Consider the following 18,542-nt stretch of genomic DNA (forward strand, 5'->3'; position numbering starts at 1 on the left):
GAGAGAGGGGCACAGAGAGTCGGGGAGATAGAGGGGACAGAGAGATGGGGTGGACAGAGAGTTGGGGGGACTGAGAGTGGGGGGGGCATGGGGGTAGAGAGAGGGGCAGAGAGGGGGTGACAGAGAGAGGGGGGACAGAGAGAGGGCGACAGAGAGAGTGTCACAGAGAGTGGGGGAGATAGAGGGGGTCAGAGAGAGGGGGACAGAGGGAGGGTGATATAGAGGGGGACTACGAGAGAAGGAGTCAGAGACAGAGGGGGACAGTGAGAGGGGGGGCAGAGAAATGGCGACAGAGAGAGGGTGACAGAGAGAGTGGGGGACAGAGAGAGAGGGGCAGAGAGAGGGCAACAGAGAGAGGGGGACAGAGAGAGAGGGGGGACAGAGAGAGAGGGGGGACAGAGAGAGGGGGACAGAGAGAGAGGGGCAGAGAGAGGGCAACAGAGAGAGGGGGACAGAGAGAGAGGGACAGAGAGACGGTGACAGAGAGAGTGGGGGACAGAGAGAGAGGGGCAGAGAGAGGGCAACAGAGAGAGGGGGAGATAGAGGGGGTCAGAGAGAGAGGGACAGAGGGAGAGGGGCAGAGAGAGGGCAACAGAGAGAGGGGGACAGAGAGAGAGGGGCAGAGAGAGGGCAACAGAGAGAGGGGGACAGAGAGAGGGGGACAGAGAGACGGTGACAGAGAGAGTGGGGGACAGAGAGAGAGGGGCAGAGAGAGGGCAACAGAGAGAGGGGGACAGAGAGAGAGGGGGCAGAAAGAGAGGGGGACAGAGAGAGAGGGGCAGAGAGAGATGGGGCAGACAGAAGGGGACAGAGTGAGGGGGCAGAGAGAGAGGGTCAGAGAGGGGGACAGAGAGACGGAGATATAGAGGGGGACAGAGAGAGGGGACAGAGAGTGAGGGACAGAGAGAGGAGTACAGAGTGGGGGAGAGAGAGGGAATCAAAGAGATGGGGGCAGAGAGAGGGCGACAGAGAGAGGGGGACAGACAGTGGGGGGGACGGAGAGTTGGGGGGACGGAGAGAAGTGGGGACAGAGAGAGAGGGGAACAGAGAGAGAGAGGGACAAAGAGAGATGTGGACAGAGAGAGAAGGACAGAGAGAGGAGGTCAGAGAGAGAGGAGGACAGAGAGAGAGGAGGACAGAGAGAGGCAGGTAGAAGGGAGAGAGGGGCAGAGAGAGGGCGACAGAGAGAGGCACCGAGAGTGTGGGAGATAGATGGGGTCAGAGAGAGGGGGAGACAGACAGTGCGGAGATGGAGAGAGTGTGGGACAGAGAGAGAGAGAGAGAGGGGGGGGTCAGAGAGGGGGTCAGGGAGAGACGGAGCAGAGAGAGGGCGAAAGAGAGGGGCGCAGAGAGCGGGGTAGAGATAGAGGGGACAGAGAGAGGAGGACAGATAGAGGGGGACAGAGAGAGGGGGACAGAGAGAGGAGGCAGAGAGCGAGGGGGACAGAGAGAGGGGGACAGAGTGAGGGGAACAGAGAGAGGGGGGCACAGAGAGGGGGCCACAGAGAGGGGGACAGAGAGGGGGACAGAGAGAGAGGGGGGGACAGAGAGAGAGCGGGGCAGAGAGAGAGGGGGGCAGAGAGAGGGGGGGACAGAGAGAGAGGGGGACAGAGGGGGGACAGAGAGAGAGGGGGGACAGACAGAGGGGGGACAGAGAGAGGTGGGACAGAGAGAGGGGGGGACAGAGAGAAGGGGACAGAGAGAGAGGGGGACAGAGAGAGAGGGGGTCAGAGCGAGGGGGGAAGAGAGAGGCAGGTGGAAGGGAGAGGAGGGCAGAGAGAGGGCGACAGAGAGACGACCACAGAGAGTGGGGGAGCAAGAGAGGGTCAGAGAGAGCGGGTCAGAGAGAGGGGGACAGAGAGAGGGAGGGACAGAAAGAGGGGTGTACCGAAAGAGGGGGGACAGAGAGAGGGGGGACAGAGAGGGTGGGACAGAGGGTGGGGGACAGAGAGAGGGACAGAGAGGGAGAGGCGGGTGGGAGAGAGAGGGGGTCAGAGAGAGGCTGGTGGGAGAGAGAGTGGGACAGAGAGAGGGGGACAGAGAAAGGGGAGATAGAGGTTGACAAAGGGAGGGGGACAGAGAGAGAGGCACAGAGAGAGGGGTAGATAGAGGGGTTCAGAGCGAAGAGTACAGAGATAGTGGTACAGCGAGTGGGGGAGATAGAGGTGGACAGAGAGTAGGACAAAAAGAGGGGGTGATAGAGGGGGTCAGAGAGAGGGGGAGATAGAGGGGGACAGAGAGAGAGGGGGAGACAGAGGGGGGAACAGAGAGAGAGGGGGTACAGAGAGAGGGTGACAGAGAGAGGGCGACAGAGAGAGGGGCACAGAATGTGGAGGAGATCGAGGGGGTCAGAGAGAGGGGGACAGAGAGAGGGTGATATAGAGGGGGACAGCAAGAGAGGGGGTCAGAGACAGAGGGGGACAGTGAGAGAGGGGGGCTGAGAAATGGCGACAGAGAGAGGGTGACAGAGAGAGAGGGGACAGAGAGAGAGGGGACAGAGAGACAGAGGGGGCAGAGAGAGAGGGGGACAGAGAGAGAGGGGATAGAGAGAGGGGGGACAGAGAGAGGTGGGAGATAGCGGGGCTCAGAGACAGGGTGACAGAGAGAGAGGGCAATATAGAGTGGGGGACAGAGAGATGGGTACAGAGTGGAGGAGAGAGAGGGGGTCAGAGAGAGGGGGTCAGAGAGGGGGACAGAGAGTGGGGGGGATGGAGAGAGTGGGGGAGAGAGAGAGAGAGGGGGGGTTAGAGAGAGGGGCAGAGAGTGACGGAGCAGAGACAGGGCGACAGAGGGGGTGGCAGAGAGCAGGGGAGAGAAAGAGGGGACAGAGAGAGGGGGACAGAGAGGGGGGACAGAGAGAGGGGGGACAGGGAGAGGGGGGACAGAGAGAGGGGGACAGAGAGAGGGGGACAGAGAGAGGAGACAGAGAGAGGGTGGACAGAGAGAGGGGGAACAGAGAGATGGGGACAGAGAGAGGGGGCAGAGAGAGATGCGGTGGGTGAGAGAAGGGGTATGAGAGTGCCGAACTGAGAGAGAGGGGGACGGGGGGGGGGACAAAGAGTGGGGATAGCGAGGCGGGTGGAAGAGAGAGGGGGACAGAGAGAGGGGGACAGAGAGAGGGGGACAGAGAGGGGGGCACGGAGAGGGGGGCACAGAGAGGGGGGGACAGAGAGGGGGGCACGGAGAGGGGGGCACAGAGAGGGGGGCACAGAGAGGGGGGCACGGAGAGGGGGGCACAGAGAGGGGGGCACGGAGAGGGGGACAGAGAGTGGGACAGAGAGGGGGGTACTGAGAGTCGGGGAGATAGAGGGGGACAAAAAGAGGGGGAAAAAGAGGGGGAGGTAGAGATGGTCAGAGGGAGGGGGACAGATAGTGGGGTACTGAGAGTGGGGGAGATAGAGGGGGACAAAAAGAGGGCGAGGTAGAGGGGGTCAGAGGGAGGGGTAGAGAGAGGGGGTACTGAGAGTGGGGAAGATAGAGGAGGACAAAAAGAGGGGGAGGTAGAGGGGGTTAGAGGGAGGGGGAGATTGAGGGGGCAGAGAGGGGGGACGGGGGGGACAGAGGGGGGACACAGAGGGGGGAGAGAGAAAGGGGGGGACAGAGAGAGGCGGGTGGAAGGGGAGGGGGCAGAGAGAGGGCGATAGAGAGAGGGGCACAGAGAGTGGGGGAGATAGAGGGGGTCAGAGAGAGGGGGACAGAGAGTGGGGGACAAAGAGTGGGGAGATGGAGAGAGTGAGGGACAGAGAGAGAGAGGGGGTCAGACTGGGGGCAGAGAGAGACGGTGCAGAGAGAGGGCGACTGAGAGGGGGGCAGAGAGCGGGGTAGAGGTGGAGGGGACAGAGAGAGGGGGACAGAGAGAGTGGACAGAGAGAGGTGGGACAGAGACAGGGTGGACAGAGAGAGGGGGAGACAGAGAGAGGGGGACAGAGAGAGCCGGACTGAGAGAGAGGGGAACAGAGAGAGAGGAGGACAAAGAGGGGGGTAGTGAGGCGGGTGGGAGAGAGAGGGGCACAGAGAGAGGGGGACAGAGAGAGGGGGACAGAGAGCGAGGGGGACAGAGAGAGAGGGGGACAGAGAGAGGGGGACAGAGAGAGAGGGGGACAGAGAGAGAGGGGGTCAGAGAGAGGACTTCAGAACAGGGGCACAGAGAGTGGGGGAGATAGAGGGGGACAGAGAGTCGGGGGCAGAGAGAGGGGTACAGAGAGAGGGGGGACAGAGAGAGGGGGACAAAGAGAGGGGGACAGAGAGAGGGGGACAGAGAGAGAGGGGGACAGAGAGAGGACTACAGAGCAGGGGCACAGAGAGTGGGGGAGATAGAGGGGGACAGAGAGTCGGGGGCAGAGAGAGGGGTACAGAGTGGGGAAGAGAGAAGGGGTCAGAGAGAGGGGGACAGAGAATGGGGGATGCAGAGAGTGGGGGACAGAGGGGGACGGGGGGACGGTAGGGAGAGGACAGAGAGATGAGGCACAAAGAGTGGGCAGAGAGAGAGAGTGGGGGGGAGAGAAAGTTCGGGGAGAGAAAGAGGGGAAGGAGAGAGAGGGGAGAGAGTGCAGAGAGAGAGGGGAGAGAGAGTGAGAGAGAGAGAGAGAGAGCAAGAGAGAGAGAGAGTGGGAGAGAGAGGAGGCGAGAGGAGGGAAGAGAGAGGTGCGAAGAGAGAGGAGGGGAGAGAGGATAAGGGAGAGATAGAGAAGGAGAGCAATGAGGAGAAAGAGTAGGGGAGAGAGGAGGGGGAGAGAGGAGGAAAGAGAGGAGGGGAGAGAGGAGGGTCAGAGAGGAAGGAAGAGAGAGGAGGGAGGAGAGAGAGGAGGGGGAGTGGAGGGCGTGAGACAGGTGAGAGGGGGAGGGGGTAGAGAGAAGAGGGGAGAGAGCGTGGGAGAGAGCGGGTGGGAGAGAGAGTGGAGGCTGGGTGGGTGGAGGGGGAGGGAGAGTAAGAGGGGAGGGAGATTGAGAGGGGAGGGAGAGTGAGAGGGAGGGGAGGGCAAGAGAGGGGAAGGAGAGTGAGGGGGACGGAGAGAGATGGGAGGGCCAGTGAGGGGAGGGAGAGAGAGAGGTTGCAGGGAGAGAGAGGGGAGAGCCAGTGAGGGGTGGGCGAGTGAGAGGGGAGGGCGAAAGAGGGGAGGGCGAGAGAGGGGAGGGAGAGAGAGTGGGGAGGGCGAGAGAGAGGGGAGGGTGAGAGAGAGGGGAGGGCGAGAGAGGGGGGAGCGAGAGAGTGGAGAGAGCGGGAGGGGGGAGAGAGATGGGTGAGACAGAGGGGGTGAGGGAGTGGGGGTGAGAGAGAGGGGGTGTGTGAGAGAGAGTGGGTGTGAGAGAGTGAGATGGGATGGAGAGAGAGGGGGTGTGAGAGACAGAGGGAGATGGAGAGGGAGGGGGGATTAGAGAGCAAGGGGTTGAGAGAGAGGGGGTGAGAGACTGAGGGAATGAGAGAGTGTGGGGGGTTGAGAGAGGGGGTGGTGAGAGAGAGAGGGAGTGAGAGAGAGGGGGGTGAGAGAAGGGGGGTTTAGAGAGCAAGGGGTTGAGAGAGAGGGGGTGAGAAACTGAGGGAATGAGAGAGTGTGGGGGGTTGAGAGAGGGGGTGGGAGAGAGAGAGGGAGTGAGAAGGAGAGAAAGGGGATGAGAACGAGGCAGAGAGATGGTGTGAGAGAGGGAGGGGGTGAGAGTGCGAGGATGTGTAAGAGTGTGTGTGAGAGAGAGGGGTTGTGAAAGAGATTGGGGTGGGAGAGAGGGGTGAGGAAGAGAGAGGGGAGAGGGAGGGGGGTTGAGAGAGAGGGGTGACAGAGAGTTGGATGTGAGAGAGAGCGAGGGATTGAGAGAGAGGGGGGTGAGAGACGGAGGGGCGTGAGAGAGTGAGGGGATGGGAGATTGAGGGGTGTCGAGAGAAGGGGTGGTGAGGGGGGCTGAGAGAGAGAGGGAGTGAGAGTGAGGGGTGAGAGAGTGACAGACAGAGAGAACGATAGAGCAAGAGTGAGAGCAAAGAGGTGAGAGAGATAGGGTGGACTGAGAGAGAGGGAGAGAGAGAGTGAGAGTGACAGACAGAGAGAGCATGAGTGACAGAGAGAGAGCACGAGTGAGAGAGAGCGAACGAGAGAGACCGTGAGATAAGAGAGAGCGGGAGGCAAGAGAGTGGGATAGAGGCCGGGAGAGAGAGAGACCGTGGGAAGCGGGTGAGAGAGTGAGGGAGAGACCGCAAGAGGAAGAGAGCGAGCAGACGAGTGAGACAGAGAGAGAGAATGTGAGAGAGAGGGGGGGTGAGAGAGGGGTGCGAGAGTGAGGGGTGAGAGAGAGGAGGTGAGATAGAGGGGGAGAGAGAGAGAGAGCTGGGTGAGAGGGCGGTGAGAGGGAGAGGTGGGAGTGAGTGACAGAGAGGAGGTGGGAGAGAGAGAGTAGGTGAGAGAGAGGGAGCGAGAAGGAGAGAGAGGGGATGAGAAAGAGGCAGAGAGATGGTGGGAGAGAGGGAGGGGATGAGAGAGCGAGGGTGTGTAAGAGTGTGTGTGTGAGAGAGAGAGGGGATGTGAAAGAGATTGGGGTGGGGGAGAGAGGGGTGATGGAGAGAGAGGGGAGAGAGAGGGGGGTGTGAGAGGGAGATAGATGTGAGAGAGAGAGAGAGCGGGGCTTGAGAGAGAGAGAGGTGAGAGACTGAGGGGGTGAGAGAGTGAGGGGATGAGAGATTGAAGGGTGTTGAGAGAGGGAGTGTTGAGAGGGGGACGGTGAAAGAGAGAGGGAGTGAGAGAGAGGGTTGAGAGAGAGTGGGGTGAGAGAGAGGGTGTGAGAGAGAAGGTGAGAGAGAGGGGTGAGAGAGAGGGGTGAGAGAGAGGGGGTTGAGAGAGAAAGAGAGGGGTGAGAGAGAGAGGGGAAGAGAGAGAAAGAGAGGTATGAGAGAGAGAGGGGAAGAGGGAGAAATAGAGGGGTGAGAGAGAGGGGTCAGTGAGGGGGTGAGAGAGTGAGGGGATGAGAGAGTGAGGGGGTGTTGAGCGAGGGGTTGGTGACGGGGGTGAGAGAGAGAGGGGGTGAGAGAGAGGGGTGAGAGAGCGGGGTTGAGATAGAGAGGGGTTGAGAGAGAGAAGGGGGTGAGAGAACGAAGGGGGTGAGAGAGAGGGTTTGAGAGGGGGAGAGAGAGTTAGTAGGGTGTGAGAGAGAGGGTGTAATAGAAAGGTGGAGAGAGTGTGGAATGAGAGAGGGGGTGAGAGAGGGGGGCTGAGAGACGGGGGTGCAAGAGAGGGTGGGTGAGAGTGGGAGGGGATGAGAGAGAGATGGGCTGAGAGAGAGAGGGGATGAGATAGGGAGAGTGTGAGAGAGGAGGTATGAGAGTGGGGGGAATGAGGAACGGGATGAGAGAGGGAGGGTGAGAGAGAGAGTGGTGTGAGAGAGAGGGGGTGAGAGAGAGGAGTGAGAGTGGGGGGAGAGGGGTGAGAGAGGGGGAGAGGGAGAGAGAGGAGGGAGAGAGGGAGGGTGTGAGAGTGGGAGGGTGTGAGAGAGGGACGGGATGAGAGAGGGAGGGCGTGAGAGAGGGGTGTGTGAGAGAGAGAGAGGTGAGAGAGAGGATGAGAGAGAGAAGTGAGAGAGGGGGGAGAGAGAGGGGGAGAGACGGTAAGAGAGTTAGAGTGGTGAGAGAAAGATACGGGTGACAAAGAGAGGGGTTTGAGAGAGAGGGGGGTGTGAGAGGGGTGTGAGGGGGGTGAGAGGGCTAGGTGGGTGAGGGGGTGTGTGGGGATGGGGGTGGGAGAGGGGGTGGGAGGAGGGTGAGGGAGGTGGGGGAGATAGAGGGGGTGTGGGGGGTGGGAGAGAGAGAGGTGTGTGAGAGAGAGCTGGGTGAGAGGAGGTGTGGGGGGGCTGAGAGAGAGAGAGGTGGGTGAGAGAGACAGAATGAAGGTGAGAGAGAGTTTGGTGAGAGATGGGGAATGAGAGAGACGGGAGGATGAGAGAGAGGGAGGGTTGAGAGAGAGAGCGACGGGAGTGAGAGAGAGAGAGTGGGAGAAATGAGAGGGGTGAGAGAGCAATTGAGAGAGGGGGGTTGAGAGGGGTGAGAGAGAGATTGAGAGAGAGGGGGTGAGAGAGGTTTTGAGAGAGAGAGGTTAAGAGAGAGACTGGGGAAAGAGGGGGTGAGAGAGAGAGAGGGTTAGAGAGAGACGGGAGAGAGAGGGGTTGAGAATGATGGGTTGCAAGAGAAAGGAGGTGAGGTGGAGGACTGAGAGAGAGAGATGGAGAGAGAGAGAGTGACAGACAGAGAGAGATAGAGCAAGAGTGAGAGTGACAGACAGAGAGAGCATGAGCGACAGAGAGAGAGAGAGAGCACGAGCGAGAGAGAGCGAACGAGAGAGACAGGTGAGATAAGAGAGAGCGGGAGGCAAGAGAGAGGGAGAGAGGCAGGGAGAGAGAGAGCGCGTGAGAAGAGGGTGAGAGAGTGAGAGAGAGACCGCAAGAGGAAGAGAGCGAGCGGAAGAGTGAGACAGAGAGAGAGAATGTGATAGAGAGAGTGGGGGGTGAGAGAGGGGTGCGAGACAGAGGGGCGAGAGAGGAGGGGAGAGAGGACGAGAGAGAGGGGGCGAGGGAGGTGGAGGGAGGGTGGAGAGGGAGCGAGGGTGGGATTGGGGGCAGAGAGAGGGCACAGAGAGGGGTAGAGAGATGGCGGAGAGAGGGGGAGAGAGTGGAGGAGAGCGGGAGAGAGGGGGTGAGAGAGCGGGGGAGAGAGGGGGGATAGAGGGGGAGAGAGGGGGAGAGAGGGGGATGAGGGGGGTGAGAGAGAGAGGGTGAGAGAGAGGGGTTGAGAGAGAGGGGGTAAGAGAGAAAGGGGTGAGAGAGAGAGGGGTGAGAAAGGGAGAGAGGTCTGAGAAAAGGAGAGAGGGGTAGAAGGAGAGAGGGGGAAGAGAGAGAGAGAGAGAAGGTCAGAGAAACAGTGAATGTGAGGGGGTGAGAGAGAGGAGGTGGGAAAGAGAGTGGGAGAGAGAGGTGGTGAGAGAGAGGGATTGAGAGAAAGGAGGAGAGATAGAGAAAGGGTGAGAGAGAAAGGGGGACAGCGAGATAAAGAAGGAAGAGAGAGATGGGACGCGAGAGAGAGAGAGTTAACGATGTGAGAGAGAGGGTGAGATAGACAGTGAATGATGGGTTGAGAGAGAGAGAAACAGAGAGAGAGAGCGAGTGAACAGATGAGACAGTTAGAGGGGTGTGAGGGAGATGGGATGAGAGAGTGGGCGCTAGAGAGAGACAGAGCGAGAGCAAGGAGGAGGGAGGAAGAAAGGGGTCAAAAGAGATAGAGAAATGGTGTGAACGAGAGAAAGAGGGTGCGAGAGAGGGGGTATACAGAGAGAAAAGAGCGGGAGTGTGAGACAGAGCGCGAGAGGGAAGGGGAAAGAGAGAGAGAAAAAGGGAGCAAGAGGCAGGAGGGGACGAGAGAGAGGGCGGGGGAGAGAGAGGGTGTAAAGGGGAGAGAGGGTGAGGGATGACAGAGGGAGGGGTGAGAGTGAGAGAGCAGGGTGAAGAGAGAGGGGTGAGAGAGAGTGAGGGAGAGAGACATAACAAGGTGAGAGAGAAAGGGGGTGTGAGAGAGAGGCAGTTAGAGAGAAGGGGGTGAGAGAGATAGGGGGTGCAAGAGAGCGTGGGTGAGAGCAGGAGGGGCTGTGAGAGAGGGGTGAGATAGGGAGAGTGTGAGATAGGAGGGATGAGAGTGGGAGGAGGAAAGAGAGACGGGATGAGAGAGGGAGGGTGAGAGAGAGGGGTGTGAGAGAGAGAGGGGTGAGAGAGAAGGTTGAGAAAGGGAGTCTTTAGAAAGGGTCACAGCATTTGGGTTTTAATTCCACCCTAAGAGAGTCCTACCTCTCAGATCCTGGGGATTGACAAACTTTAACCCCAGGCTTCAAACCAGTTTTAAAAATGACAGGGCCACAATCTGACATGAGCCAGTTACCCAGAGGCCCCTAAAACCCAGGGTCCCCCAGAGGAGATTAAACCTCGGGGTAAATAAACACACAACTCACTGTGGGCCCCCATGGGGTGCAGCCTGTCGACCAGGCCTTAGGCCTCAGGCCCGTGCTCCCCCTCTGGAGGTTGTTCTTTCCTGGCCTCGAACATTTTGGATCTTCACGTTGCAGTTTTCCAAACAAATGTTCTTCAGGATAAAAGAGGGAAAAGATTAGTTGCAAGGGGGAGCAAGAGCATTTTGGAGGCAAGTTACACAGCAAGATCCCAGGTTTAAAAGCACCTCTGCCCAGCTCCAATGTATTAATGTATGTAACACAGTCAGCAGTTGGGATGGAACATGGTGTGGGAGCAGATCTTCCCAGGGATTGGAGGGGGATAGTGAGGGAAAGGCATCAGATTCTTACACTCTGCAGTGACCTGGGATCAATTGCCTTTTACTGAAAACAGTTCCCAACTTGTATGTGCCTGTAGCTCCCTCCAGTCTGAAACCCTCATTCCCCTCTATCCTGTCTCCTGTCTCTGAGCCAATGGGGTCTTCATTCTGTTACTGACCCTTCAGTCCCACTGGGATCATTTTTTCTCACCTTCTCTCATCCACGTGAAGGAATTGGACCCTGACAATTCCATTTACACTGTCTCCCATCAATCTTCATAGGATCCATATCACAGAGGTAAGACAGTGTTCCCAGCAAACACTCCCAGGGCAGAGGGAGCACAGGGTTCCAGACAACGTAAAGCTCCCATTAAACTGTCTCCATTTAAATCCCCAGGGCAGGTAGAGAATGGGGTCAGATACAGAGTAAACCTCCCTCGACACTGCAGCATTTCAAATTCCCAGGCCATTTTGAGCTCGGCGTTAGGTACTGATTAAATCTCCCACTTCCCCCATCCTGTTCACATCAAACTCAATCAGGATAGCTCCATCACTGGGTTAGATACAGAGTATGTGTCTGTTTGGATTTCAGCCCCAATCCAGTTGGTGATGATCACGGCCTTGTTAAGTGTGTTTGGGAATGGGGAGGGAGCTGCAAGCAGAGTGATGGTGGGACAGTGGATGGTGGGGAGCAGAGCTGCCTTCCAAACAGTTGACCTGGAATCGATTCCCAGTCATCACAGTGTCGCGATTGGTAAATAGCCTTTAAAAGGAAAAGCACTGGAATGAAACGAGGCAATAAATCTTGCATCCTCCGGTAAAACAGATCTCTCACGTTACTCCTTGCTTTTCCTGGCGATGGTTCCTGTGAATTGCAGTGTGGAACCGGGCAGCATATCACGGCATCTCGGAAGCTTTCCCCTCTGCTGCTTCCCATTTCTTATTGAAATATTGGGTACAGCACAAGGATGGGTTTGTTTTGTTCGAAAAGTGAGAGACTGCTCCCGTCAGGAACCTGAAATAATTACAGAAGCCACTGGAAACACTGAACAGTTCCAACATCTTCTGTAGTGGTGGGGAGGGAGGATTAATGTGTCAAATCTATATAAGGATAAAATAAACTCCAGCCACAAAACAATCAGAAATCCTGACTCTGCAAACATTCATGTAAATCAGGAAAAGGGGTCGAGACCATTTTCCTAAGGCAGAGGAGTTTGGTCTGGTTCATAACATCCTCAATGTCATCAATCCATGTCCCTCCAGCCCTGAGCAATGATGTTTACAGATTAATGGAGGATACACAGACACATTAATCGGTATTATCTTGGACAGGAGTCATTTGGGAATGATATTCCTCAGACCATCAACTCTCAGCTCGGCCATGGATAAAGGCTAGGAATCCAGCACAATTGGGAAACAGCCCATTTCCCGGGAGACTGAGAGGTCACTAACAGAGCGGGAGCTGGAGAGTCAGGAACAGAATAAGAGGGACAGTCCGCTCTGTTCACTGACCCTTCACCCCTCAGTGAATCCAGTGCCAGGAATGACTGCTAATAGTCAGACTGACAGAATGTGATCAGATACACACACTGTCCTTCCACATCATCAATATCTCCCAGCTCCCACCCTGTCTCAGCTCATCTGCCCCTCTGTCAACTTCAATATTTTAATCGGAGCAGCATTAAGTGCTGTGCTTTGAGCTGAGCTGTCTTACCTTCAGTACTCTCTCTCTAAACGGCTCCAATTCCCCCCGATCCGTCTCCGGTTTAAGATGCTCCTTGACATCTGCCCCAAAGAATGAGGCAGACCCTCACCTGACTCACCCAGGAAAGACAAGACCGACCCCACTCTATCAATGTAACACACCCAAGGAAGAGTAGACTGACCCCACTCTGTCAATGTAACACACCCAGGGAAGAGCAGACTGACCCCACTCTGTCAATGTAACACACCCAGGGAAGAGCAGTCTGACCCCACTCTGTCAATGTAACACACCCAAGGAAGAGTAGACTGACCCCACACTGTCAATGTAACACACCCAGGGAAGTGCAGACTGACCCCACTCTGTCAATGTAACACACCCAGGGAAGAGCAGACTGACGCCACTCTATCAATGTAACACACCCAGGGAAGAGCACACTGACCCCACTCTGTCAATGTAACACACCCAGGGAAGAGCAGACTGACCCCACTCTGTAAATGCTACACACCCAGGGAAGAGCAGACTGACCCCACTCTGTAAATGCTACACACCCGGGGAAGAGCAGACGGACACCACTCTGTCAATGTAACACACCCAGGGAAGAGCAGACTGACCCCATTCTGTCAATGTAACACACCCAGGGAAGAGCAGACTGACCCCACTCTGTCAATGTAACACACCCAGGGAAGAGCAAACTGACCCCACTCTGTCAATGTGACACACGCAGGGAAGAGCAGACTGACAACACTCTGAAATGAAACATACCAAGGGAAGAGCAGACTGAACCCACTCTGTCATTGGAACACACCCAGGGAAGAGCAGACTGACCCGACTCTGACAAAGTAACCCACCCAGGGAAGAGCAAACTGACCCCACTCTGTGAATGTAAGACACTCAGGGAAGAGCAGACTGACCAAACTCTGTCAATTTAAAACACCCCGGGAAGATCAGACTTACCCCAATCTGTCAATGAAACACACCCAGGGAGGGGAAACTGACCCCACTCTGTAAACGTAACACACCCCGGGAAGAGCAGACTGACCCCACTCTGTGAATGTAACACACCCAGGAAAGAGCAGGCTGACCCCACTCTGTCAATATAACACACCCAGGGAAGAGCAGACTGACCCCTCTCTGTCAATGTAACACACCCAGAGAAGAGCAGACTGACCACACTCTGTCAATGTAACACACGCAGGGAAGAGCAGACTGACAACACTCTGAAATGAAACATACTAAGGGAAGAGCAGACTGAACACACTCTGTCATTGGAACACACCCAGGGAATAGCAGACTGACCCCACTCTGACAATGTAACCCACCCAGGGAAGAGCAGACTGACCCCACTGTGACAATGTAAAACACACAGGGAAGAACAGACTGACCTCACTCTGTCAATGTGACACACCCAGGGAAGAGCAGACTGACCCCATTCTGTTAATGTAACAGACCCAGGGAAGAGCAGACTGACCCCACTCCGTCAATGTAACGCACTCAGGGAAGAGCACACTGACTCCAATCTGTCAACGTTACCCATCCAAGGAGAGCAGACTGACCCCACTCTGTCAATGCAACAAACCCTGGGAAGAGCAGACTGACCCCACTCCGTCAATATAAACCACCCAGGGAAGAGCTGACTGACCCCAGTCTGTCAATATAGCCCACCCAGGGAAGAGCAGAGTGACCCCAACCCTTTCAATGTAACATACCCAGGGAAGATCAGACTGACTCCAATCTGTCAATGAAACACACCCCGGGAAGAGCAGACTGACTCCACTCTGTCAATGGAACACACCCAGGGAAGAGCAGACTGACCCCACTCTTAAAATATCACCCACCCAGGGAAGAGCAGACTGACCTCACTCTGTCAATGTGACATAGACACGGAAGCGCAGACTGACCCAATTCTGTCAATGCAACATACCCAGGGAAGAGCAGACTGACCCCACTTCGTCAATATAAACCACCCAGGTAAGAGCTGACTGACCCCGGTCTGTCAATATAGCCCACCCAGGGAAGAACAGACTGACCACACACTCTCAATCTAACACACCCAGGAAAGAGCAGACTGACCCCACTCTGTCAATGTAACATACCCAGGGAAGAGAAGACTGACCCCTCCCCTGGCAATGTAACACACCCAGGGAAGAGCAGACTGACCCCAATCTGTCAATGTAACACAACCAGGGAAGAGCAGACTGACCCCACTCTGTCAATGTAACCCACCCAGGGAAGAGCTGACTGAACCCACTCTGTCAATTTAAAACACCCTGGGAAGAGCAGACTGACCCCATTCAGTCAATGTAACACACACAGGGAAGAGCAGACTGACGCATCGCTGTCATTATAACACACCCAAGGAAGACCTGACTGACCCCACTCTGTAAATGTAACACACCACGGGAAGAGCAGACTGACCCCACTCTGTGAATGTAACACACCCAGGGAAGACCAGACTGACCCCACTCTGTCAATATAACACACCCAGGGAAGAGCAGACTGACCCCACTCTGTCAATGTAACACACCCAGGGAAGAGCAGACTGACCACACTCTGTCAATGTAACACACCCAGGGAAGAGCAGACTTACCCCACTCTGTCAATGTAACCCACCCAGGGAAGAGCAGACTGACCCCACTGTGTCAATGTAAAACACACAGGGAAGAGCAGACTGACCCCACTCAGTCAATGTAACACACACACGGAAGAGCAGACTGACCCCACTCTGTCAACGTAACCCACCCAGGGAAAAGCAGACTGACCCCACTCTGTCAATGTAACACACCCAGGAAAGAGCAGACTGACCCCACTCTGTCAACGTAACCCACCCAGGGAAGAGCAGACTGACCCCACTCTGTCAACGTAACCCACGCAGGGAAGAGCAGACTGACCCCACTCTGTCAACGTAACCCACCCAGGGAAAAGCAGACTGACCCCACTCTGTCAATGTAACCCACCGAGGAAAGAGCAGACTGACCCCACTCTGTCAACGTAACCCACCCAGGGAAGAGCAGACTGACCCCACTCTGTCAATGTAACACACCCAGGGAAGAGGAGACTGACAGATCTCTGTCAATGTAACACACCGAGGAAAGAGCAGACTGACGCCACTCTGTCAATGTAACACACGCAGGAAAGAGCAGACTGACCCCACTCTGTCAATGTAACACACCGAGGACAGAGCAGACAGACCCCACTCTGTCAATGTAGAACACCCAGGGAAGAGGAGACGAACAGATCTCTATCAATGTAACACACTAAGGGAAGAGCAGACTGACCCAACTCTTAAAATGAAACCCACCCAGGGAAGAGCAGACTGACCCCACTCTGTCAATGTAACACACCCAGGGAAGACCAGACTGACCCCACTCTGTCAATATAACACACCCAGGGAAGAGCAGACTGACCCCACTCTGTCAATGTAACACACCCAGGGAAGAGCAGACTGACCCAACTCTGTCAATGTAACACACACAAGGAAGAGCAGACTGACCCGACTCTATCAATGTAACACAACCAGGGAAGACCAGACTGACCCCACTCTGTCAATGTAACCCACCCAGGGAAGATCAGACTGACCTCACTCTGTCAATGTAACACACCCAGGGAAGAAAACACTGACCCCACGCAGTCATTGAATCACAACCAGCAAAGAGCAGACTGACCCCACTCTGTCATTGTAACCCACCCAGGGAAGACCAGACTGACCCCACTCTGTCAATGTAACCCACCCAGGTAAAAAAAAAACAGACTGAACCTACACTGTCAATGTAACACACCCAGGGAAGAGCACACTGACCTCACTCGGTCAATTACCACACCCAGTGAATAGCAGACTGACATCACTCTGTCAATGTAACACACTCAGGGAAGAACAGACTGACCCAACTCTGTCAGTGTAACACACCCAGGGAAGAGCAGACTGACCCCACTCTGTCAATGTAGCACACCCAGAGAAGAGCAGACTGACTGCAATCTGTCAATGTAACACACCCAGGGAGGACCAGACTGACCCCACTCTGTCAATGTAACACACCCAGGGAAGACCAGACTGACCCCACAATGTCAATGTAACACAGCCAGGGAAGAGCAGACTGACCCCACTCTGTCAGTGTAACACACACAGGTAAGAGCAGACTGACCCCACTCTGTCAATGTAACACAACCAGGGAAGACCAGACTGACCCCACTCTGTCAATGTAACACACACAGGGATGACCAGACTGATCCCACACTGTCAATGTAACATACCCAGGGAAGAGCAGACTGACCCCACTCTGTCAATGTAACACACCCAGGGAAGAGCAGACTGACCCCACTCTGTCAATGTAACACACCCAGGGAAGACCAGGCTGACCCAACTCTGTCAATGCAACCCACACAGGGAAGAACAGACTGACCCCACTCTGTCAATGTAACACACCCAGGGAAGAGCAGACTGACCCACTCTGTCATTGTAACCCACCCAGGGAAGACCAGACTGACCCCACTCTGTCAATGTAACCCACCCAGGGAAGAACAGCTTGAACCCACACTGTCAATGTAACACACCCAGGGAAGAGCAGACTGACCCCACTCTGTCAATGTAACACACCCAGGGAAGAGCAGACTGACCTCACACTGTCATTGTATCACACCCAGGGAAGACCAGACTGACGCCACTCTGTCAATGTAACACACCCAGGGAAGATTAGACTGACCACACTCTGTCAATGTAACCCACCCAGGTAAAAAAAAAAGACTGAACCCACACTGTCAATGTAACACACCCAGGGAAGAGCACACTGAACTCACTCGGTCAATTACCACACCCAGTGAATAGCAGACTGACCTCACTCTATCAATGTAACACACTCAGGGAGGAACAGACTGACCCCACTCTGTCAGTGTAACACACCCAGGGAAGAGCAGACTGACCCCACTCTGTCAATGTAACACACCCAGGGAAGAGCAGACTGACTGCAATCTGTCAATGTAACACACCCAGGGAAGACCAGACTGACCCCACTCTGTCAATGTAACCCACCCAGGGAAGATCAGACTGAACTCACTCTGTCAATGTAACACACCCAGGGAAGAACACACTGACCCCACTCAGTCATTGAAACACAACCGGCGAAGAGCAGACTGACCCCACTCTGTAATTGTAACCCACCCAGGGAAGACCAGACTGACCCCACTCTGTCAATATAACCCACCCAGGTAAAGAAAAAACAGACTGAACCCACACTGTAAATGTAACACACCCAGGGAAGACCAGACTGACCCCACTCTGTCAATGTAACACACCCAGGGAAGACCAGACTGACACCACAATGTCAATGTAACACACCCAGGGAAGAGCAGAATGACCCCACTCTGTCAGTGTAACAGACTCAGGGAAGAGCAGACTGACCCCACTCTATCAATGTAACACAACAAGGGAAGACCAGACTGACCCCACTCTGTCAATGTAACCAACCCAGGGAAGACCAGACTGACCCCACTCTGTCAATGTAACACACACAGGGAAGACCAGACTGACCCCACTCTGTCAATGTAACACACCCAGGGAAGAGCAGACTGACCCAACTCTGTCAATGTAACACACACAAGGAAGAGCAGACTGACCCGACTCTATCAATGTAACACAACCAGGGAAGACCAGACTGACCACACTCTGTCAATGTAACCCACCCAGGGCAGGGCAGACTGACCTCACTCTGTCAATGTAACACACACAGGGAAGAGCAGACTGACCCCACTCTGTCAATGTAACCCACCCAGGGAAGATCAGACTGACCTCACTCTGTCAATGTAACACACCCAGGGAAGAAAACACTGACCCCACCCAGTCATTGAATCACAACCAGCGAAGAGCAGACTGACCCCACTCTGTCATTGTAACCCACCCAGGGAAGACCAGACTGACCCCACTCTGTCAATGTAACCCACCCAGGTAAAAAAAAAACAGACTGAACCCACACTGTCAATGTAACACACGCAGGGAAGAGCACACTGACCTCACTCGGTCAATTACCACACCCAGTGAATAGCAGCCTGACATCACTCTGTCAATGTAACACACTCAGGGAAGAACAGACTGACCCAACTCTGTCAGTGTAACACACCCAGGGAAGAGCAGACTGACCCCACTCTGTCAATGTAGCACACCCAGAGAAGAGCAGACTGACTGCAATCTGTCAATGTAACACACCCAGGGAGGACCAGACTGACCCCACTCTGTCAATGTAACACACCCAGGGAAGACCAGACTGACCCCACAATGTCAATGTAACACAGCCAGGGAAGAGCAGACTGACCCCACTCTGTCAGTGTAACACACACAGGCAAGAGCAGACTGACCTCACTCTGTCAATGTAACCAACCCAGGGAAGACCAGACTGACCCCACTCTGTCAATGTAACACACACAGGGAAGACCAGACTGATCCCACACTGCCAATGTAACCCACACAGGGAAGAACAGACTGACCCCACTCTGTCAATGTAACACACCCAGGGAAGAGCAGACTGACCCACTCTGTCATTGTAACCCACCCAGGGAAGACCAGAC

Source organism: Chiloscyllium punctatum, chromosome 52 (assembly GCF_047496795.1).
Source record: "Chiloscyllium punctatum isolate Juve2018m chromosome 52, sChiPun1.3, whole genome shotgun sequence".
NCBI lineage: Eukaryota > Metazoa > Chordata > Chondrichthyes > Orectolobiformes > Hemiscylliidae > Chiloscyllium > Chiloscyllium punctatum.